Raw genomic sequence first — 24,311 nt, forward strand, 5'->3', positions numbered from 1 at the left:
TGTTTACTTACCCCCTGGTGGTTGTAAAGTTTTATGAGTTTCTGTATTCTGTACACACTTTTGAAGATATTTTGAATCTAGCTGAAAACCGGTAACCATTGACTTGCACAGTAGATGATTGAAGTCAATGGTTAATGGTTTCTAGCTCACGTCAAAATATCCTCTGTTGTGTTCAACAGAAGAAGGAAAGACAAGCAAGTATGGAACAAGTAAAGGGTGAGTAAATGATGACAGAATTGGTCAGTTTTGGGTGAACTATCCCTTTAAGCATGTGCATTGCTGTCGTATGAGATACTTTTTTTTCCTAATTGGCATAAGTCGTCACCTCAGAATTATAAGGTTCTGTCTGACATTTTTGTCAAAATTGAGTTATTGACACTCCTAATAAATGACAAAGTATTTACTTTATAGGATGCTTTTTATAAGTTGTTTACATTTTAAGACTTTAAAAAATAAAAATAAAAAATGTTACACACACACTGTTTCCTATGGAATGCAAAAACCCATTCAAAATGCAGATAGAACCTTATAATTCCAAGGTGAAAATGTGGAAATCATTTATTCCTGTGTGGTCTTGGTTCATATAATGTGATTCTTTCTTTCTTTCTTTCTTTCTTTCTTTCTTTCTTTCTTTCTTTCTTTCTTTCTTTTTTTCTTTCCTTCTTTCTTTCAGTTTAACACTGTTAAAGCGTGATATTTAAAAATATATTGATATTTTGAATTTAGCTCAAAACTGGTAACCATCGACTTTCAGTAGGAAAAGCAAATACTATAGAAGTCAGTGGTTACCCATTTCCAGCTTTCTACAAAATGTCCTCAATTGTGTTTAGCAGAAGAAAAAAAAAGAGTAAATGATGACAGAATTTGTCAGTTTTGCGTAAAATATCTTTTTAAGTGTAAGATTTTTGCTGTCGCATGAGCTACTATTTTTTTTATTTTATTAATTAATTATATATATTTTTATTTGTTCTTTCCCATTGGGATAAGTCATGTTGAAATCATTTAGCTAAAACCGGTAACCATTGACTTCCACAGTAGGAAAAATAAGTACTGTAGAAGTCAGTGGTTACCGGTTTCTAACTTTCTACAAAATATCATTCATTCTCAAAATTGCTCGATCTGTAGGGCAAAAGTGAAAACAGAACTGAAGATATTTTGAATTTAGCTGAAAACTGGTAAACATTGACAGCTGTCTTATCGTTGTTTGTCCCTAAAAATTTATTTATTTATTTATTTATTTATTTATTTATTTATTTATTTATTTATTTATTTATTTATTTATTTGTTTGTTTGTTTGTTTATTTATTTATTTATTTATTTATTTATTTATTTATGTATATATTTATTTATGTATTTATTTGTTTGTTTGTTTTGTTTGTTTATTATTTGTTTGTTTGTTTGTTTGTTTGTTCACTTGTGTATTTTTTTTAAGTTAGGTAGTTATTAAATAAATGTAAAACATGTAGCAACTTACTAAGAAAGAAACAAATAAAGGAATGAATTAATTAATCAATCAAACAATCAATTAATATATTATTATTAATAAATAATTTGTTCATTCATTCATTCATTCATTCAGTCAGTCAGTCATTCATTTTATTTCTTACTAAGTTTCTACATGTTTACTTTTGTTTTGTGTGTAATACCGTAGGTGGTGTCAGTGTTCGGGCATGACATTTTTTAAAGGTGAAACAAAAGAGGTCAGACAGTAGAACATGGTAGATGTCTATTTATCTGGGTTAAACTCACACACATACACTCATGCGCATATATACCTGTAAAGATCTATTAAAAATTTATCTCTTTTTCTCGCTCAGTTCTGCAACATATTCCTCTTCATTTCCTTTTTTGACACAAATTCATGGCCCTCTTTCTTGTAATGGCGCACACTTCCGTCTGCTTACTCTGATGCAATATTTAATGTGTCTGTTTGGGGACATATTACGTTTTATATGGCAAATTTGTTTCTGTGTTATGTTCAGTGCACTGATAAAAACAGCACTATCCCATTCACAATCCACAGTCTCATGGAGCTGCTGCGGTTACAGTAGATTGCATCATCACTTCTGAAAGAGCGGTGACCAAATGCCTTTATCTTTTCCTTTCTCTTTATTTCTTTTTCTTTAAAACTTGCTTCCTTCATGTATATTTTTGAAATATGTGCTTATTTATATATGAAAATGTATGATCACACTTTACAATTATATGATATTTGTTAACGTTAGTTAATGAATTATTTTCCATGTACTAACTACATTATGAACTATTTATATTCACAGAATTTAAAAACCTTTTTTAATTCTAGTTAAATAATTAAAATGCTATTTCTTGTTAGTTTGTTCATGTTAGTTGGGCGGATTAAATAATGTTGGCAAATGCAGTTGTACAGTATAAAACAAAATTTACTGCCTTAAATTATTTAATTGAATTAAATGAATATTCAAGTCATCTCAACTTACAATATTAAGTTAATTCTTATTTAACTAAACAAATGTAGTTAAAATATGATTAAATTATTTAAATAAGTTAAAGTATCATACAAATCTTTGTCGACATGACTGTTTGTCATATCAATTTAGTAATTTATTTATTTTTTATTTATTTAAGTTTATTGTATTTGTTTATTTTATTAAAATTTGTTAAAGTAACACAAAAACCTTGACTTTTTTATTTTTTTTGTCATGTGATTTTTAGTTATGTAAGAGAATCATTATTTATTTGTTTAAGTAATTTATTAAACTTCATTTTATTCGATATTTTTATTTTATTTTATTTTTAAAAGAATGTCTTAAATTGTTTAGCTATTAAAATAAGTTAAAGTACCATTAAAAATGTATTTGTTGTAAGGACTTTTTTGTCATATCATTTTTTTTTTACAGTGTACAATAATACTACATTTAAAAAATATGATTAAATTTACATTAGATAATATGTTTATAAATATATAAACATCATTTACACTGAATGACAAAGGGACATAATTTCACCTTTCAAACAATAGAATAATTGTTTTTACAATTACATTTACTATGCATATTTTTATTCCACATTTTATGTAATTTCTGCATATTTATTTCTTTTTAACTGCTTGTAACTCTGCATTGCGGTGCTTTTAAGATTGACGATTGTAGATTCTTGAATGATAAATTACTTGTGATGTCCCACAGTTTTAAGACACTGGGTAAAAGCATCTGCTAAATGATTAAATGCATTTTAACCTCTGCTGTTTTCTATCTTTCCTTTCCTCTTCTTTCCTTTGTTCTTCGACTAAGTGAAATAGTGCAAGGCCTCTTTATTCGGGACTGTTCAGTGTCCAGGTAATGGTCTCAGCACATTTTTGTGGTCTTTTCCAGACAGCTGCAGTTCTCTTTTCTGCACTTATTTTATATTCATTGGTTGAGCATTTGACAATTACTGGATATTATTTGCCATGCCTCTCCCAATGCAGAAAAGAATAGATTTGTGCATAGAAATTATGGTCATTTCTATAACCATTCAACTCTGCTAAAACCAATTTTTCTATTCAGGCTTATTGGAAAAACAGGTCTTAGACAACATTTTTGCTAGAAATAGAGTATACGTTCAATTCAAAGCGATTTTAAATTTAAACTTAACACTCGAGGGAGCAAAACATCAACAATTAATATAATTAGAGCGCAGATTGTCAATTAGTTTTATGTTCCATTTTTCATGTACAGTTGAAGTCAGAATTATTAGACCCCTACAATTTTTTTTCTTCTTTTTAAAATATTTTCCAAAAGATATTTAACAGAGCAAGGACATTTTCACAGTATGTCTGATAATATTTTTTTTTTTTCTGAAGAAAGTCTTATTTGTTTTATTTCGGCTAGAATAAAACCAGTTTTGAAATTTTTATTTACCATTTTAGGGACAAAATTATTAGCCCCTTTAAGCTATATTTTTTCTCGATAATCTACAGAACAAACCACTGTTATACAATAACTTGCCTAATTTCCATAACTTAATTAACCTATTTAAGCCTTTAAATGTCACTTTAAGCCTTATAGACATGTTTTAAAAAATATCTAGTAAAATATTATTTACAGTAATCATGGTAAAGATAAAATAAATCAGTTATTAGAAATGAGTTATTAAAATTATTATGTTTAGAAATGTGTTGAAAATATCTTCTCTCCCTTAAACAGAAATTGGGGAAAAAAACAAGCGGTCTAATACTTTAGGGGGCTAATAATTCTGACTTCAACTGTACATGGTTTTCACCCGTGTCATTAGAAACCTAAATTTTTGTAAAATGTAAAAAGCTATGCTTATTGTATGATATGTTGCACATTTTTGATGACAAATCCACTAGACGGCGCTGTCCAAATTTTGCAAATCTGAAATGCGTTACTTCGAGTACATTTTTGTTGTAAATTTCAGGTACACATCCATCTTGTACATGTCTACTAACCAAGAGTGTTTTCAAAACCCAACTTAAGAGAAATGCGTATTGCGACAACATAATTTAACCTTAATTTTACACCGTGTTCATCTCTGTTATGCACCACAACTCTAATAAAACACAAAGTGAGCTACAAAGCAAACTTACCACCAGAAAAGTTGTCCATATGGAAATGGATTGGTGAGATAAATGTATTCGTGTGCAAAAAACTTAAAGTAACTGTTTATTTATCAATAATATTGCATGTCTTTTTAAATGTCATTAGTGTGAACAGGAATACAAGTTATTGCCTTTTATTTTACCAATGTTTAAGTATGTTTTTGTGTTTTCACAAAATGTAGACTGAAAAACATCCTACCAATAAGCCTATGTTGGCTTTTTTAGTGAAGTAAACTTGCTCAGTAACTCACCTGGTACTGTTACACATAATCCAGATTGCTCAGAAATTAGTCTTATGAAACATGTTAAACTGGCATGACTGCTAGGGTAAATGCACATTTTTAAATTAAATGTATTTAATAGTATTACTGCTGTGGTAAATGCAATACAATACCTGGCAAACGCCTTGTCGCCTATCCAAGTTTCAGGAACTACAAATAATAACTTGAATTCTATTTGATCATTTAGTATCAGAAGTGACTTATATGAAAGGCCTCTAGAATACGCTTTTTACCAAAATAAAATATGATTATGCTTTGATTTTTAACTACTTAATTAGGACAGTAAGGTCTCGCTTTGCTTAGACAAAATGTATGACTCCCATGAGCTTGGATTACTGCATCCATACATCTCTGCAATGACTCAAAAAACTTATCAATAAAGTCATCTGGAATGGCAAAGAAAGCATTCTTGCAGGACACACAGAGTTTATCAAGATTCTTTGGATTCATTGTCAATGCCTCCTCATTCATCTTACCCCAGACATGCTCAATAATGTTCATGTCTGTTGACTGGGCTGACCAATCCTGAAGCACCTAGACCTTCTTTGCTTTCAGAAACCTTTGATGTGGAGGCTGAAATATGAGAAGAAGCGCTATCCTGCTGAAGAATTTACCCTCTCCTGTGGTTTGTAATTTGTACACTTTTGTCAGTGTACATGCCTGACCCAGCATAATAAAACTTTGCCACAATAATGTTTATCTGGTTCTGAGAAAACTGAACTCGCTTTTTTAGCAAACGTTCACTTCAACACTATTTGGAATTAATTAATTGGTTCATTTTGATACTGCCATAAAGCATTTTTCCAAAGCCTACAGCAACTATCACTGTATTACATTTAATACTAACATTTAAAAAATACATCTAATTACAAGTGACACTGCAACACTTTGAGTCTTGTTTACTACATGATGCGTTTGTACAGCACAGGTTGTAAAGCTGCTGATTCAGAGAGGGAATATAGATGTGTCTTCATGAGTTTATTTCTGTCCACCTTCATATCATTAGCATAAACCAACAACAGAGACGCAACTCTAAATACCACAGCCATTTGTCACAGTTAACGTGTTTCAGCTTCAGTTAATGTCTGATTCACTGAGCAGAGGGAACAGTTGCAAATGGCAAAGAAATACTCTGAGGTAAACCTGTGTGCGTCCGGTCAAAGCGAAGTTTTGAGCTTTGAACAGAGATATAATGAGCCTCAGATATGCATTGTTCCCTTTGGCGGTGGTGTGACTTGGATTTCAGATCGATATTTTCCTTGGAGTGCATCACGCTTAGTTTTACATCTTGCACTCTTGTCTTTCCCTTAAAGATCAAAGATAGGCTTATGCTAAATATCAGATGACCTCAGCGCATGCTAAGGAGCCCTCTTCACCCCTGCATGCGGAATAACTGAAATATTCAGCTGCTCTTGAAGGGGGAGAGTTCAGAGATCTGCTTTTGTTTCACAGCTAGAGTATAATGACTTCCATTGCTATTCAGCACTTACAAATGATTGCTGTGGAACGCAAAGAGAATAAAGATGTTATTTTGACTGATGCTTTTACATTTTTTGTTATTGTTTGTTTTTTTACTCAGTTGTGAAATCTTTGTTCTAGACTTTTGGTCATTATCCATGTTTTTCTCTTAAAGTTGAAAGCAAATAGTTTGTTCTACAGTACAAATTAGGTGTGTTTCCATCAAGTTGGTAGAGCAAAGTCCCTTTAAGGCAAGTAACTTAATTGTCACTTGGTGGCCATCTTTGAAACGCCTCTCAGCAAGTATGGTCAGGCATTCTGTCTGAATGGGGAAACATCAAATTTTCCAAAACTGTTTGACAATTTTACGATTACATTACATATTTGGAATCACCAATAGAATTAACCATTTAAAAGCTGACAGCTAGCTCTCTACAAATCTTATGCTATGTTTACACCAGACGCGGAAAGTGTGGATAATTGGTGCTATTCGTGCATCAAATCCGCTTCATTCAGTGTCAAATTCACTTCACAACAGACGTGAATTCGCGTGATGGGCAGGGCTTCTGTATGCCCAGTCACTCTAGCTTTGTTGCTAAGTGGCTAGCATGAATTTTATTGAGAGAAGAGCTGTGTTTACGTGCTTTAAGAAGATTGAAAAACAGCGTCGATTTGTTTGGAGCCGTGTCTGAGTCCACTAGATCCTTTCAGAAGTGCACCCAGCTCTGTAAGCTCCTAAACTTCTCCAGAAACTTAACCTGGATGATGGAGGCTTTCAAAGTGTGTTGATTTGAACTTCTAATTAGCCATTTTGAAATTCAGCAAAAGATCAGATGGTCTATTATACAGATGGTCTCTGTTATACAGATCTCTGTATAATACACACACCAGAACAGTTTCTTTGTTTACATCACAAACAAACATCAGTGCTGTAGACGGAAAGAGTGAAGAATGATTTGCATCTCTACTGTTTTAATTTGTACAAGGATGCTTCATAAAGTCATACAAACACACAATTTCACAAAGCTGAATCCTTATGTTTTGATTTATATTTTGAAATTATACCAGCATACAGTATTTCTCTTAAAAAATGTAAAAAGTAATAATTGAACCGCCTGAATGTCTGAATTGGCCATGAAAAATCAAGACTGGTGCATCAATACACTTCAGGCGTAGTCAGTTCAGAACATTATCAAACAGAAAGTAGAGAGAGAAAAAAACTGAATATGTGTCTCAAATTATCCATGAATTGGTTTAGTTAGCAGTCTTCTCAGACGAAGACAGCATCATTCTTTCAGTCTGGGCAGTTTTTGAAATGTCTGTCAAAACATTGATGTAGTTTGGAGATGATGAAATCCTCCAAATGTTTCTGTAAGATTTTAACTCATCTAGTTAAAAACAGACCCGTCTTGTGATCTCATTTGTAACCCGAGAGAAAAAAAAAATAAACAAAGTTGGTGGAAATTTACACAGTGGTAGTGGAAAACCTTGATATGCCACACTAAAATCTTCCCTCGTAATTCTCAGGTAATTCACAAGCTTGTACTGTAAGCCATAATTATTGAAAATGAGGAGGTACAACTGTGTCAAACACCGCTCACAGGCAAGATCTGTTTCACAAGCAAATTCATAAATGTAAGAAGTTATAAACCAGTCTGTGGATAAAATATGAGTCATAAAAGAGAGCTACTTTCCTTCTCAATCTCATTTGGTGCGTTATGTACTGTACCATTATAACATCTCATAAGGTTCTAGTTATGTATGCTGTAGCTTATTTCTGCAAAGAATTTGGACAGAAAGTGACTAAGATACAATTCATTCATTCATTTTCCTTCAGCTTACTATTTATTTCAGACGTTGCCACAGCGGAATGAACCGCCAACTACTCCAGCATATGTTTTTCTGCCACAACCCAGTCTTGGCTAGCACCCATGCACACTCATTCACATACACACTTATACACTACGGCCAATTTATTCAATTCACCTGTACCGCATGTCTTTGGACTGTGGGGGAAACCGTAGCACCTGGAGGAAACCCAAGCAAACACGGGGAGAACATGCAAACTCCACACAGAAATGTCAAATGAATCAAATCAATAAATTCATTAAATAAATAAGCACTATATCTATTTCATACCTGCCAACATTTGTCTCTGAAAATCCAGGATCTGAATAATCTGAATAACACAGTTGAGAACCAGAATAAGATGCAGCGAGTTTTGGGCAGCCACTATACCAAAAGTTGGTGACTCGGGATGTTTACAGACTGTACCAATAGGGGAGGGGGGAGGGGGGTTAAATTACGTGAGTTTTCCAGGAGAAATAACAAAACGGGATGGAGATTGGTCTGAAATACGGGAGAATGTCGTTTTATTTGCACTGTCTGTATTTTGTACTGTCTGGAGCCAGCACCTAAGCTTTTTTACTCATCATAGCACACGTGCTGCTGATTATGTGACAATAAAAGTGACTTGATTTGATTTGATTTGACTCCCGGGAAAAACTTGAGTGTTGGCTGGTATGATCTATTTATATATAAGAACTATATCTATTTATCTAGGAATCATAATGTGTGTGTGTGTGTGCATGCATTTTAGAGTTTAGCATTAAATAATGTCAGATAATGAGTAAAGAGTACAGTAAGTGTTCCAGCAGGCTATAAATGTCCACTGTTGGATAGGTTGACATCACTCAGACCTTCAGGTCCCAACTTGGCATGTGTTTTTGTTAACATATTGGCAATATTCACTGAGATGTTGATTAAATGTGTGTACTTATTTACAATGAACAGTATACAGTTGAAGTAAGAATTATTAGCCCCCCTTTGATTTTTTTTTTTTTTATGTTTCCCAAATTTTGTTTAACAGAGCAAGGAAATTTTCACAGTATGCCTGATAAAATTTTTTCTTCTGGAGAAAGTCTTATTTGTTTTATTTCGTCTAGAATAAAAGCAATTATAATTTTTTTAAACACCATTTTAAGGAAAAAATTATTAGCCCTTTTAAACTATATATTTTTCTTTTGATAATTTACAGAACAAACCATTGCTATACAATAACCTGCCTAATTACCCTAACCTCCCTAGTTCACCTAATTAACCTAGTTAAGCCTTTAAATGTCACTTTCATCATGGCAAAAATAAAATAAATTAGTTTTTAGAAATGAGTTATTAAAACTATTATGTTTAGAATTGCGTTGTAAAAATCTTCCCTCCGTTAAACAGAAATTGGGAAAAAAAAATAAACGCGGTCTAATAATTCAGGGGGATTGATAATTCTGATGTCAACTGTATGTGTATGTTATTTTTAATATCAAGTCTAAAATATTCGCAGGTAAAACTAATTTATTTAGCATTTAATGTCACTATAAGAATATTTAATAATTAAAAAATAAATAAATAAAAACATTAGAGTCGGAATGTAAATTTAGTCAGATTGTGAGTTAAAAGTCTGTGTTTCAGCAGTCGCTGTGTTTCACACAAAATATAATTGGCTAAATTGTAGAGAAGCTGAATTAAGATCGTTTGTAGAGTTGAATCGAGATTTCTTCAAAATTCCTACTCCTGAGCTTGTCTGAGTTTTGTTACATGGTTGTGCTCCATTGATTTATTTAACTGCACCTGTTTATTAACAACTGTTTATTGAATTAAAGGTTTGATACTGATCAGAACTTGATAAGAAGTGGGGATGAGGTCTTAAAATAGAAGGTCTTAAAAAGGTATTGAAATTACCTTTAGGATTGCTACATATACCCTGATATGATAATCTGAGAATTGCTGAGACTACAATTGCTATCGACACAAGTGCAAATGTCGGCAATTGTTTTGGTCATGCAGAATAAAAGTTACCATAGCGACTTTGCCCTCATGAGTCTGTCCTATACTAGTGAACTGGGAGATTTTCTCTGAAGGAGCATGCGATAGCCATTATTAGGTTTTCAGTGCAGGTGTGGGGGTGAAAATTGAGTGTGAATTTTTGGAACCGTTTCAAGACCTCTGAGGATGTTAGGAGGAGTGTACTATCTGACGCCGCTATTGTAAAACCGCAGCGTGTCAACCACATGTCTCAACACCAGTCAGCGCGAGGCTTCTGTTGCAATTTAATTAGACCAGATGAGTCTTGTTCAGCCAAAGACTCGCTCACAGGGGACGGCCAAAATGTCAGGCGCGATCTTGCACACTTTTAATTAAAAGAAATGTGAGCTGTATTGGTGTGCGGCGGCGAGTTGTTTTGTTTGCCGTGGTGTTGTCCATGGTTAATTGCTATTGAAGGAGCACCTATGACTAAACAGACGAGGTTTGCTCTAATTCTTTGTCCCGCGTGAAACGGTTGACATTGGATTTGGCACTTTAGCTCCATTTGTTTGTGATGTGAGACATCAGTATTTTTGTATAGCCGTGGGAATTAATGTGCTAATTGCATGATGATTGCACAGTGCTGCTGCTGAACGATGACCAGTGATGGTGCAGAGCAGAAATCAAATATGAATTTGCAACGAATCATGTAAAAAAAAAATATGTAAACATAAGAATGAAACATGAGAGGATTGACTCAAAAGCTAATTTACACTTATTAGCAGTGGATTTTGCTCATGGATCAATAGTTGTAAGTCTTTTGTAAAATAATAAGAAAGTTGCTAGTCTGTATTTTTCATCTGATGCTTGTATATCATTATGTCTGTCTGTCCGTCCGTCCGTCCGTCCGTCCATTCATCCATCCATCCATCCATCCATCCATCCGTTTGCATTTCTGTTCAACCTTCCATACATCCTATCCATCCATAGATACAGATATGCCTTAGGGCTGTTAATTTAACATCTTTTTTATATTACTTATACAAATTAAGGCTGTACAATATATCGTTTTAGCATCGATATCGCAATGTGCAAATCCGCAATAGTCACATAGCAGGACCTGTTGTCGAGTTTATAATGACAAGGATCCATATTTCAGAATGTGAGTCACTGCAAAGCTTTACCCTTAAGGAGTGAAAGATTTTCACTTGTGTTTTTAAGACCTGTGACTAAGATTAAGACCAAGAAATTTCCAAGTTTATAGATTCAACAAAGATTGATTGTGTTTAATTGTTTATAGAATGAAGACTATACATTATTTGACATTTATATTTACATAATTTACATCATTCAGTGCTGTTAGACTCCACAGAAAGGCTTAAAACACATTTTGTTCTATTTGATTACAGTTTTTTTCTCAGTCGCTTTGGTGCATTTCTCACAACACTATTTACATTTGCACAACAGTTAATGCATTTCTCAAAACAATTAGTCATTTGTGCACATCATATTAGCAGTTTCTCATTCCTTCCAACAAATTGGAAATGCTTTCAGACATGTATCAATTGCTTTCATACAACTCTTGGCTATTTATAACATTATCATTTGCTTATGTCATGTCAGTCAAAATTAACTGATCTTGTGAATGCTGAATAGTCATTCCATATCAAACTAATAGTCCTCATTTAATTATTTCAGTCATTACATACAAAAATGTTGAACTAGTTGTCAAAATCTGTCAAGCAAATTTTATTAAAAAAAAAATCTTTTTTTTTTTAACAATTTCATGAATGATTTACAGACCTGTGTTGTAGGTTCAGTTCCAATATGTACTGCAATATTATTTACCGCTGTGCACAGCTCTACCCAAAGAATGATTATGTTTGTTGTAAATAAGGGTGTATTTATTTTTTTTGCACAATGCTGTGAATAAATTATAATTGCAAAGAGCAAATGCAGTAAAAATGTGAAACATACATATTCAGTGTCTTGTACTCAGATACCTCTCTTAATGCAGGGATGTCTAACTTTACTGTAGTTTTCAAATGGCTGTGCAAATAGTACATAGTGCTGTCTTGAGCATTTTCAGGAAGTGTCACCAAAATCTGACTTTATTGTATTGAAAAAATGTCCAGAGTAAACTGTCCTAATGAAAACATGACAGAGCCATTTGACTATCTTGTTCATAATCCATGGTGTCGGGACTTTTCATCTTGATGACACTGACACTTTCATGGACATCAGTACTTGCTTTTGAGGAATGAGCTATCCATTTTGAGCAAGTGACACACTTTTGTAGGTTATCAACTAGGTTTTGCAGTTTGTACAATTGTTTTGAGAAATGCATTGACTGTCCGTTTTTTCTTGAGATGTATATTATTTTTCCTGTTTAGTTACTGATGACTGCTTTGCAGTTTTCAGCTTTGAATTGAATGATTTATTGTAACCTTTCATTTGTTTTGTAGCAGACATATTATTTATCAAATTGACATGCAAATAAGAACAATAGTGCAAAATAAACATTTCTTACTGGAATGCTTCGTTTTTGTTTGATGCAAACCATACATTTATTTTTCATAAAGTAACAGATGGACTTTATATAGGAGATAACTCATATTCAAGCACATTCAAGCCAGCATGAAAATTCATTCATTCATTCATTCATTCAGGGACTTAGTCCCTTTATTAATCCGGGGTCACCACAGCGGAATGAACCGCCAACTTATCCAGCAAGTTTTTATGCAGTAGATGCCCTTCCAGCCGCAACCCATCTCTGGGAAACATCTACACACACGTTCACACACTACGGACAATTTAGCCTACCCATTCACCTGTACCGCATGTCTTTGGACTGTGGGGGAAAATGGAGCACCTGGAGGAAACCCACGCAAAGGCATCGTGCATGCAAACTCCACACAGAAATACCAACTGAGCCGAGGTTCGAACCACCGACCTTCTTGCTGTGAGGTCAAGACTACCTCACGTACCTGCCACTGCCTCGCCCCAGCATGAAAATGACAAATGTAATTCATTGTTAGTATTATTGTCATCATCATTAATATTTTATATTTATTAGACATTAATTTTGGATTTTTTGCCCAAATATCAAGAAGTCATTACAGAATTAGTTAGATAGTTGTTTCAGGTTTTTATTAGTCCTAATTGATTTTGTTTTCAAATACAATAAATCCCTTAATATACAATTTGCTCAGTGGTGCTCAGTCATTTTTTTCTGGTGCTCCAGAGTATTTAAAGTTGGGAGCACAAGTGCTACCAAGTAAATAGTTAATTTCGAGCCCTGTTGTAAGCAGAAAAGAAGAATGTTTCATTAGTGAAAAAACAGATTTGCTTGTGCGTGTGGTTAAATGACAAACAAACCATCTTCAGAATGAGCTGGATTCCACCAAAACGTTCCTGTGGTAAACAAGGTGTGAAAGGATGTAGTGGTATTGTTATATTTATGTTTACAGTAATATTCAATCCAATTCATCTTTATTTGTATAGCGCTTTAGATTATGTCAAATTAGCTTAACATAAAAGTTTTAGTAAATTGAAACTGCGTAAGTCCAGGTTTTAGAGTTGAAGTTCAGGTTAGTTCAGTTCAGTGTGTTTTAATTTCCACTGATGAAAGTCTAAACACTTAAGAGGAAATCCATTGATGCGCAGCTTCACAAGTAATTAACCAAGCAAGCCAGTGGCGAGGAACAAAACTTCACCAGCCAGGCTCAAACCAGGCTCAGTTAGGCACGATCATTTGTCCTCTGGCCAAACTTCAATAAATGTTAAATTATTTAACAAAATATTACAAATATTTAACATTTTAATCCTTTATTTTTTCATATTTAAAGATGTTTGTGTGCTGCTTTGAATCCCTGTGTGTAATAAGCAGCATGTTGTGTGTTGTGGAGCCGTACATGCGCATATCTCTTACAGTCTTTTCACATAACAAAAAAAAAAAAACTGCACCATTGACCTTAGACCAGTTTTTAGTTGATGATAGCAGTGCACACATCTTTTTTTAGACCTTCATTCCAGCAATGGGCATACAAATGGGTGCAAATGGATTTGCTATTTTAACAGCGTGGCACACAACGTGAAAATGACACCTGCCTCAGGCTGAAACGAGGAATGAAACACTTGCATCGCGCCTGACGTCGCATTGTAGGTGTATGATAGGGCCCAAGGAGCCACTTACTAGTCATGTGTCAGATGAGAAGTGACAACGCAGATATCTTCTGTTCTTTCCTCTCCTAAACCAACAGCAAAAGCTTTCAATGTGCTAATGAATTTCTGGCGCCGATTCACATTCAGTGAACTCAGCCCGCAGTCTTCAGTATGTTTTTCATATTGCACAAATGAGAAGATACTGATGTTGAAGTAATTCTGCCTTCAGGGTTACATATTTGTAGTTTTTAGAAGAGTTCGCAGGGGCTGTTAAAATATTTCTGTCCTCCTTTCATTACCATTTTTGCTGGTAGGACTGTAAGCTGTGGTGGTTTGACCCAAGAGGGGAGGTCTAACCTACTTACAGTGTCCTGCTCTCCTGCTGCTTTTTTTCTCCTGCTCCTTTTCCCCTTCTTTTGTTTGCTCGCTGGAAATATGAGGATCCTAATTAAGCTGTGCCAGATCGGAGCTTCAGCGAGAGAGAGGCTCCTGTTGGCCGACTGCGAGCGGCTCTCTCCGCAAGCTTGGAATTAATGTTTAATTTATTTCTTGTTTATGATTTATTGATGCAGTGGTGCATGTGTGCGTGTGAGTGTCTGCGCCGCATGTGTGTGTGTGTGTGTGTGTGTGTAGGAAGAAGAGACAGCATTGTGTTGGATGTAACTAGGTCATTTTTACTGTGCTTGTGGAGACCATTATCAGCACAGGCAAACATGCTATTAACGTTTTCTGTGTCCAGAATTTCTGTCAGAACATGAGTGTTGGTCATGGATTATTTCTGTAGGGTTCGTTCTGTTCATTTCCTGCGAAAACATCAATACAAACAGACACATAAGCACACTAAAGTACACAGAAATGCACTAGGAAAAATCTTTATTTACTTGCCCACATGCTTTTTCCTAACACCTACTGTATGATGTTATTTTGTAAGTAGAGTTACTCTATTTTACACTCGGAAAATGGATGTGCTTTTCGATTTTCACTGGGAAAAGAGGGAGAAAAATTGTTTTGTCATTGAAGAGTGCATTATTTTATTTTATACAACAGTTTTGGCTGGTTCTTAAATCTGATTGGCTGATGGCTGGGCCATATTCAGCACTTGTACAGCCTCTTCACCCTTTGTGTATTACTCCATCCACATTGACATCAGATAATTCGATTCACTTCAATTTGACAAATGTTGCAGCTGTTGGACAACATAATGTACGTTTGAGGCTTTTTTTGTGGCTTGCCTATTTTAAATATTTATAATTTCAGCACCTCGTGGCCCTCAGCCTGTCATTGATGTTTTGCAACAAGATGGTGGCAGAGATCGCATGATAAGTCCTTAGGGGAGTGTTATGGCAAAAAAATAAATAAATAAAAAATTGGCTCTATTAATAAAATCAGGATTTGAGCTGAACATGTGAAAGACACAGATGCTTGAAGATAACAGATTGACATCCCTGTCAATGTATTTTTAATCTCATTAAATCAACCTCTCAAAAAGAAACAAAACATTATTGACAAATAACTGTAGGGCAGCTAAACAAAATAAACAGACTATAGACGAATTATTGGTTTGTAAACATTCAGGATGCGTGTGCAGCGAGGTTGCTGAAAAAAAAAACTTTAATTTACTGCGAGAGACTGACATTCGGTGTGGTACAGAGTTTGTTGTTGTATTGATTTACATAACAATAAGTTATATTGATTGCATATTATATCCTGTTTACATAATGCTTTTAGCATATTATAACAGCTTGTCACCCAGTGATAAGCACAGTTTTTTTATTAAAACTCCTGATTTTACAAGAGAGAAGTTATAGTCAAGTCTTTGGAGGCCTACAATTTTGTTCTGTGTGGTCATGTGCAAGAAATAATGTTCCATGATTACCAGATTTAATTTTTTTAGTGATAAAAACCAAGGTTCTGCCTAGCTATACAGGCCTGGGTAATCATCAACAAGCAAAACAACTGCATTCTGACAGCAAAGTGTACCTGTATGGCAGGGTATGTGAACTTACATTTTTACATTATATTCTTAGCATTCAGTGTTTTAACTGTTTTTACTGAAATCATTGCTGCAATCAAAAATGTGTAATGTGTCTGATTTAGCTTAGCGTGAACTTACCTGTTATGAAATGAGAACTGCAGAGTTGAGCATTTTTAATCAGGTCCTCACTCCATTCACCTCTTGTTAGCCAAAGACTTCTGTAATTGGCATTAAAAGCAGTGTGGTGTACGGTAAAAGTTAAGTATTCTATTTTTGGACTTTCGATTTTGGGATCCTACCGCACAACACGACACGTTTGCTATTGCAAGCGGCCTTTTTTTGCAACCGGTATACACGGTTGGACTCGTGTTGGTAATGTTGGTAATTCCCTTAAAACTGTTCTTTCAGGAGAGATCATTGAAAAAGAATAAAAACAAGTGTGTCTTCCGGGCTTCTGCTTCCCTTGCTAAACTAAATAAATAACAAAATGTGACTATGAAAAATCAACATCCACCACCTGCTACAAAAATAAACAAAGTATCAAAATAAACAAATGAAGCAAAATAGTTAACACATAACCAAATAATCAAACTTTAACAAAAACATAGCAATAAAAAGAGTGCTATGCAAAGCGATTCTGGCATCGCCAGCCAGACAGCGTGAGAGCGAGTGAGTGAGAGAGAGAGATTGGGCCACCATTGCTGTCAGCCTTATATACATTGGTATGCATTTATACCATATCAATCTAGTAGTGTTTGCTTTGCTTTGGCTTTTTCAGGGTTGAATATGAATCATTTTGCCTTGTAATCTTGAAATGTGAGTAAAATCAGTTTTGTCATCACTTTAGATATATTGTGCTAGAAAGTCATTCAAACACTAGCTCTTAAGTGAAGTTTGTGAAGTAGCAGCGGTTTCTACTGTTCATACCATCAGTTGCAGATGTGAATGAATGGCGTAAGAAAGTAGTTCCTCATACAAAAGGATTTGTTTTGAATTTCTGTTTTATATACAAGATTATGCTGTTGAACTGTTGTATAAATGCAATATCACACTTGTGCCAGTGCTATATGGCTGTATACCATTATTGGTGGGACTCTAAGGCACTGAGCCTCCTACCAGTGCCGATATACAGCCATATTGCACTACTATGAGTGATTGCTCACAAATTATATTATATTATATTATGTTTATTATATTATATTATATTATATTATATTATATTATATTATATTATATTATATTATATTATATTATATTATATTATATTATATTATAATATATATATATTATATTATGTTATATTATAATTTATTATATTATACTTTTTTATATTATATTATATTATACTTTATTATATTATATTATATTATATTATATTATGTTATGTTATATTATATTATAATTTATTATATTATACTTTTTATATTATACTTTTTTATATTATATTACATTATAATTTATTATATTATGTTATATTATATTATATTATTTTATTTTATATTATATTATATTATATTATATTATATTATATTATATTATATTATATTATATTATATTATATTATATTATATTTTATTTTATTTTATTATATTATATTATATTATATTATATTATATTATATTATATTTTATTAATTATTATATTATATTTTACTATATTATATTATATTATAATTTATTATATTATATTATATTATATTATTTTATTTTATATTATATTATATTATATTATATTATATTATATTATATTATATTATATTATATTATATTATATTATATTTTACTATATTATATTTTATTATATTATATTATATTATATTTTATTAATTATTATATTATATTTTACTATATTATATTATATTATATTATAAATATCATCAATTGAATCACCAGCATAGGCAACTTCATGTTTTAAGGTCATGTTTTTTAGCCTATTGTCTTTTGTTGATATATTGAAACATGTGCTGTAACATTATTGTAAGTAATTTTAAATTCATATAGTGGTCTAATTCTGCTGTTTAATTCTGCTGTTAAATCAGTTTCACATTCACCCGCCCCTATACATCACATTAAAATGAGGCGAAATTGGATTTTCATGTCAGTTGCAGGTTGTTCTTAGCAGAAAAGGCTACAATATGCCGATAGTCAAATGTCTGGCTTGCGAGACTGCATGCATGAATGCATGGCACATTACCATACTAGTGAACCGAGGTGAATAACAAGCACTGCATGTCTAATTCACACACACACATACACACGCAGACAGACATGCGTGTACTGCATGTTAATGATGTGTAATTGTGAGCTGACTGCATATATGTGCATGAGGGATTATATTCAAAGTCAGTTCGGGTTATTCATTTCCAAAGAGTACTACACTGTGAGATTTATTGCGTTGTCAAAAGTATTTTTTAAAACTTGGCCATTTATAAGGGTGTTACATTTCTCTATAATTTCTCTATTATAATTTGTTAAAATGATACAGAATGTTGTTAAAAAAAACAACAAATATTTAATTGTAATCCTTTATTTATTATCTTTTTAGTTCTGAGTGTGGAATTATGGGAGTTGTAGTCATTGCATGCCATGACAAGCATAGCGCGACACAAAAGTACTTGTAATATGCTACAGTTGACCATTTCCAATTCTACAACGCTGCAGCGCTGTTTTATAATTCTAAACACGTTTTAGGGTTTACTCTAATAAAACATTCAACATCTTAAAGCATCTTTTTTTGTATGAGCAGCACTGTTTTATCATACTAAATACATTATAAGCTTCAGCCTAATAAAACGGACGACATCTTAAAGTGTCTTCGGTGTTAAAATGGTATTGACCTTAAGCCTGATTTATACTTCTGCGTCAAACACCGGCGTATGCTACGGCGCTGACGCATAGCCCTTCGCCGTGGCCATCGCCGTCACTGACGTGCACCTCTCAAAAAATGTAACTACACGTCGCAACGACGCGTAGCATAAGCTCTGTGATTGGTCGGCTTGGTAGCGCTGACGAGTCTGGGTGGGACCGAGAGGCGCGCGAATGGCGCGACGCCGCGCGAGCGATTGTTTACAAGTGTGGAGTCCCGTGAAGGAGCTCCGGATGGAAAGTTTTGTTTTGTGTTTACCTCATAGTTAAAGTTGTTGCACGTCCGCCGGTTCCTGCCTCAAAATGAGCGAGTTTGAGCCACTTGTACATCCCGGAAGTGTTCAGGAAATGCAAAAAAGTAGCGAAGAAACTTGACACAGAGGAACATTTACACCTCACTGCCAACTAGCGTTTCGGAAGTGTTAATGCAGACCGGCAGAGACAGCGCGCAGAAGTATAAATGCACAGCCACGTGCGTTGCCTGCGCCGTGGGTTACGCCGGTCACCTGACGCAGAAGTATAAATCAGGCTTTATTCTCCGCAGACGAGCGGGCGCTGCCATTTAAATCTTTTTGGCACGAGACTTCCGGTCTCATTCACTTCCATTCATTTTTTGACATTAAAAACTGCTCATTTCGCTGTTTGATGTTGCAAACTGATATTTCCTTGTTATATTATTCTGCTTGGTCTGTATAGTCATGCAAACATTTGTTTGTAGAGCAAATAGTTTGACCGTTTTTTGCCGTTTATTATTCCTTGTCATTTCTCCCATAGGCGACTGAAACGGAAGTTCTAAGACATTCACGAAAACAGGCGCACTTCCGCATTTTAGAATAAGGTCAATAGAAGGATATCATTAGCATGAACACACACTTTATCGCAGTAGTTAAGATAGTTTATTTTGTTTTAATTTAAATATTCTTTTATATTATACAATTATATTGATATTGACTATTATAATGATCATACACAAGTCAGCAACATATTTAAAACTGTAAATTGTTTTGGAAATTTTAATGATTTAACATTTTACATATTGTGCCCTTAACACCGCACCATGCTTAACACTGGTAAATAAAGACATGCACACATTTTGTAGTGTTGTTGTGTTCATTTAATGTGAAAACAAAAATACAAACACACATATGCACACCAAAGTACACACCATAAAAATATTTCTGTATATACTGTATATATAGTACATGTACAATATATAATGTACAAATAATTGTTTAAACATACACAGATTCAAAGAGAACCACAGGTCAACAGGCAGATTGCAAAATTCCAGCTTCTGCTTTAAACTGAACTGATTGAATATTTACTATTAAATATCTACTTCAAAAATATACAGACAAATGTAAAATACAGTAAAAGCCTAAATCTGTTGAAATGCTTCGATCTGATGCCGGTTGAGTTTGCAGTTGGATATTATTAGGAGATCACTGACAGGAACAGTATACAGCTCCGCCAGAGCGTGTCTGAAGCTTATAGGCCAGTTTATTAATGGCAGAAACACCTTTGAGCCTCTCTAGATCTTCCTGTAAGGGCGCGTGTCCATTATAAAACACTCACAGGACATTAATTTGAACAACTATGAAGATATATTAAATAGTTCACACCAAAATACACTAAGAAAGACTTTCACTTCACGCATAGCTTGTGAATGAACAGACTTACATGTTCCCGACTAGTTGCAGACGCGATCATGAGGCGTTTTTTTTTTGCACAGAGTTTGAAGTAATCAATCACAGAACAGGAGAAAGTGCATTATTCTCGCGGCCCACTAGTGGGCCTCAGGCAGCCATCCTGCGGCTCACCGGTTGAGAATCCCTGCTTGATTGGATGAAATTAACCATTTGCATCATTGCACTGGATGTGCCATGCAGTGGACACAATTGGAACAGCAGCTTCTTTTATTGAAAAATTACAGCTCATTTTTATATTTTACAGAATCATCTTGTCATCATCAAGCATTAAACTTCTTTTATGTTGGACACCCCTGATTCAGCTGATTGTATGTTAAATACAGTACAACAATGCTGTTAAAGGAACCTTATGAAATTAAAATTAGTCACATAAAACTTTCACCGGAAGTTTATCATTGGCTGAAAAACACTAGCTGTGCTTATACCCCATTAGATATGTGTTGATGTTTCCCCCTTTTATCAAAAATGGTTTCTAGTAACTCACTGAAGTCAGAATCTGCCACACACAACCGTTCAGCTGTGCAGATGACAGGAAGCAGCAGTTGTAGCACAGGTGGCTTATACCTCTTCACATGGGCAAAATGTAGATCCAAAGCTCTCTAGTGGCAGCTTGAGTCACAGCGGGAGAGAATCTCTCAGTTTCTTCCAGTCTCAGCCTTTTAGCGCACAGTCAGCCTCTTCAGACATGACAGAGACTCTGTAACATCTGCAGCCCAACATGAGCGGCTTCAAGCCCCTGCAAAACACACAGGATCCTGGGTGCGACTGCGAGACTCTAGACTGACTGTACTGAAGCCAGAGAGATGCATATTTCATTGCATTTTACAGTGCGAGATGCAGTTTTTGGCGATTGAAGATGGAAGAGGAATGCTTTGAGGCCATTTCTTACTAACCGATCCAGAGAAAATTGCATGTTAGGTGCCTGGGTCGACCATCAAATATATATATTTTTTTATTTTATTATATTTTTTTATACATTACATTTTATTTATTTTATAAATATAATAATATATTGCATATACTGTATCAGAGGAAAGTACCAGCAAATGTTTACACCCCTTGCAGATCTCTAGAGCTTATAAAACAATACACTGTAAAGAATGCTGGGTTCCACATAATCGATTGGTGATGGGACAACACAAAGGAATCAAAGAGCACCTATTATGTATTATAAAAGGTTATAATTTGGTTTTGGGGGTCACCAACAAAAGGCTGATATGCATGCAATGTCAAAAAAATTAAAACAAATTAAAATAAATAAATTTCATTAATTTTCTTTTTTATTTTCTTATAATATGCATTTATACTTTACCTAATTATCATAACAATCTCATACCGTTCAACATATAAGCAGTATGATGTACTATTAAGAATTAATAATAAAAATACACAATTAACTACTGAAGTAAAATGTGACAAGAGTGACTTACAATATTAGATAAAGCAATATCAAAACAATACAGTTTTTATTGATTTATTTAGAAGTAAACCCTCAGGTTCACTAACCTTAGAAGCACCCCGGGTTCACTGAAGAATAAATGCTAATGCTAAAGCATTACACACACACTGTACTGAGGTCAGCAAATCCTACATCGTCAGCTGCAGGGGAAGCTTGCGGCTTTGACCTGCTAAAGTGTTCAGTGGAGGAGCAGTGGTGCCCTCTTTCAGGAGCTCAGGAGTTCATGCACTTTCACTCAAAGAGCTCTTTTAGTCTTTTAGTATAAGGACAGACTCTTAACACAACATTTTTTAGTGAAATTTTTATTCTTAAATCTTAAGCTAAACAGAACAGATTTTAAAATTGCATTCATTTATTCATTCATTTGTTTGTTCATTCATTCATTCATTAATATAGATCTATTTTTGTTTATTTTTATGTCTTTGAGTATAAGAATAATAAGTCTTAACACAACATTATCTAGTAAATGTTTTATTCTCAGATGCTAACTTGGACAGAACATCTAGAATTTATTCATTCATTTACATCTTGTTTTGTCTAATTGTTTTTACATATAAATGCGTAGCTAAACTATCACAGGTAACATATTGATCAATATATTTTTTTAAAAGACTAAAAGGATGTTTCAATTAACACATCTATAGAGTGTATTTCGTTATTTTGGGGGAAAATTACTTCTCAGATGAATGAGTGAATATTTTTTGTTTGTTTGTTTGTCTGTTTCCTTGGTTGGTTGTATATTTACAGTAAATAAATACATCAAAAGACACCAATGATGATAAGCAGTGAGCATCCACCCAATTATTCGATCGTTCATTCATTTTTTAGTTTGTTCTTGTTTGCTGTGTTTGCTTATTATTTAAAATATAATGATATAAAGAAAAAAATGGATGGATGGATGGATGGATGGATGAATGGATGAACGGATGGATGGGTGGATGAATAGACAGAAGGATGGATGGACGGACAGACAAATAGACAGAGAGCAGGATGGACGGACAGATATATGGATTGATGGAAGGATGGGTGGATGGAGAGACATAGAATGATGAACAGATGGACAGACATAGTGAAGGACTGATGGATGGATGGATAGATAGAAGGATGGACAGACAGACATATATATATATATATATATATATATATATATATATATATATATATATATATATATATATTTATATAGAAGGATGGATGGATAGATGGATAAATAGGCAGACAGAATAATATTAATTGATGGGTGTATGGATGGATGGATGGATGGATGGATGGGCGGACAGACAGACATACAGACAGATATATAGAAGGATGGATGGGTGGATAAATAGAGAGACAGAATAATATGAGTGGATGAATGGATGGATTCACAGATAGAATGATGGACAGATGGACGGATATAAGGATGAATGGACAGACAGACAAATATATAGAAGGATGGATGGATAGACAGATGGACCGAATATGGATAAATGGATAGATAGAAGGATGGGCGGACAGACAGACATACAGACAGATATATAGAAGGATGGATGGATGGATCTATAAATAGACAGACTGAATAATATGAATGGATGGGTGGATTGATGAATGGATGGATAAATAGACAGACAGAATAATATGAAAGGGTGGATGGATAGACAGATAGAATGATGAACAAACGGACGGAGAGAATGATGGATGGACAGACAGACAATTACATAGAAGGATAGATGGGTGGATGGATGGATGGATGGATGGATGGATGGATGGATGGATGGATGGATGGATGGATGGATGGATAAATAGACAGACAGATTATTATGGGTGGGTGGATGGATGGACATAGAATGATGGAATGATGGACGGATAGTCAGATAGTGGAATACACGGACAGACAGACATATGTATAGATGGGTAGATGAAAGGATGGATAGATGAATGGGTGAGTGGGTGGATAGACAAATAGAATGATGGATGGACAACAGGATGGACGGAAAAAAGGATGAACGGACATCAGACAAATATATAGAAGTATGGATAAATGG

The 24,311-nt window shown here is 34.0% G+C and overlaps 1 protein-coding gene across 8 annotated transcripts in view; it reads left to right on the forward strand.

Annotated features, from left to right (window-relative positions):
• si:ch211-170a17.1 overlaps positions 1 to 24,311 on the forward strand; it is an 829,907-nt gene that overhangs the window by 576,721 nt on the left and 228,875 nt on the right. Inside the window, exon 1 of one of the 8 annotated variants that reach the window (XM_073922206.1) lies at positions 106 to 216. The exons of the other annotated variants lie outside the window; for them this stretch is intronic. The gene's annotated coding sequence lies outside the window, so the exon portion shown is untranslated. Of the gene's footprint in view, positions 1 to 105; positions 217 to 24,311 lie in introns of those variants that run through there. 8 annotated transcript variants of the gene reach the window in all.

This window comes from Danio rerio, chromosome 14 (assembly GCF_049306965.1).
Source record: "Danio rerio strain Tuebingen ecotype United States chromosome 14, GRCz12tu, whole genome shotgun sequence".
Classification (NCBI taxonomy): Eukaryota; Metazoa; Chordata; class Actinopteri; order Cypriniformes; family Danionidae; genus Danio; species Danio rerio.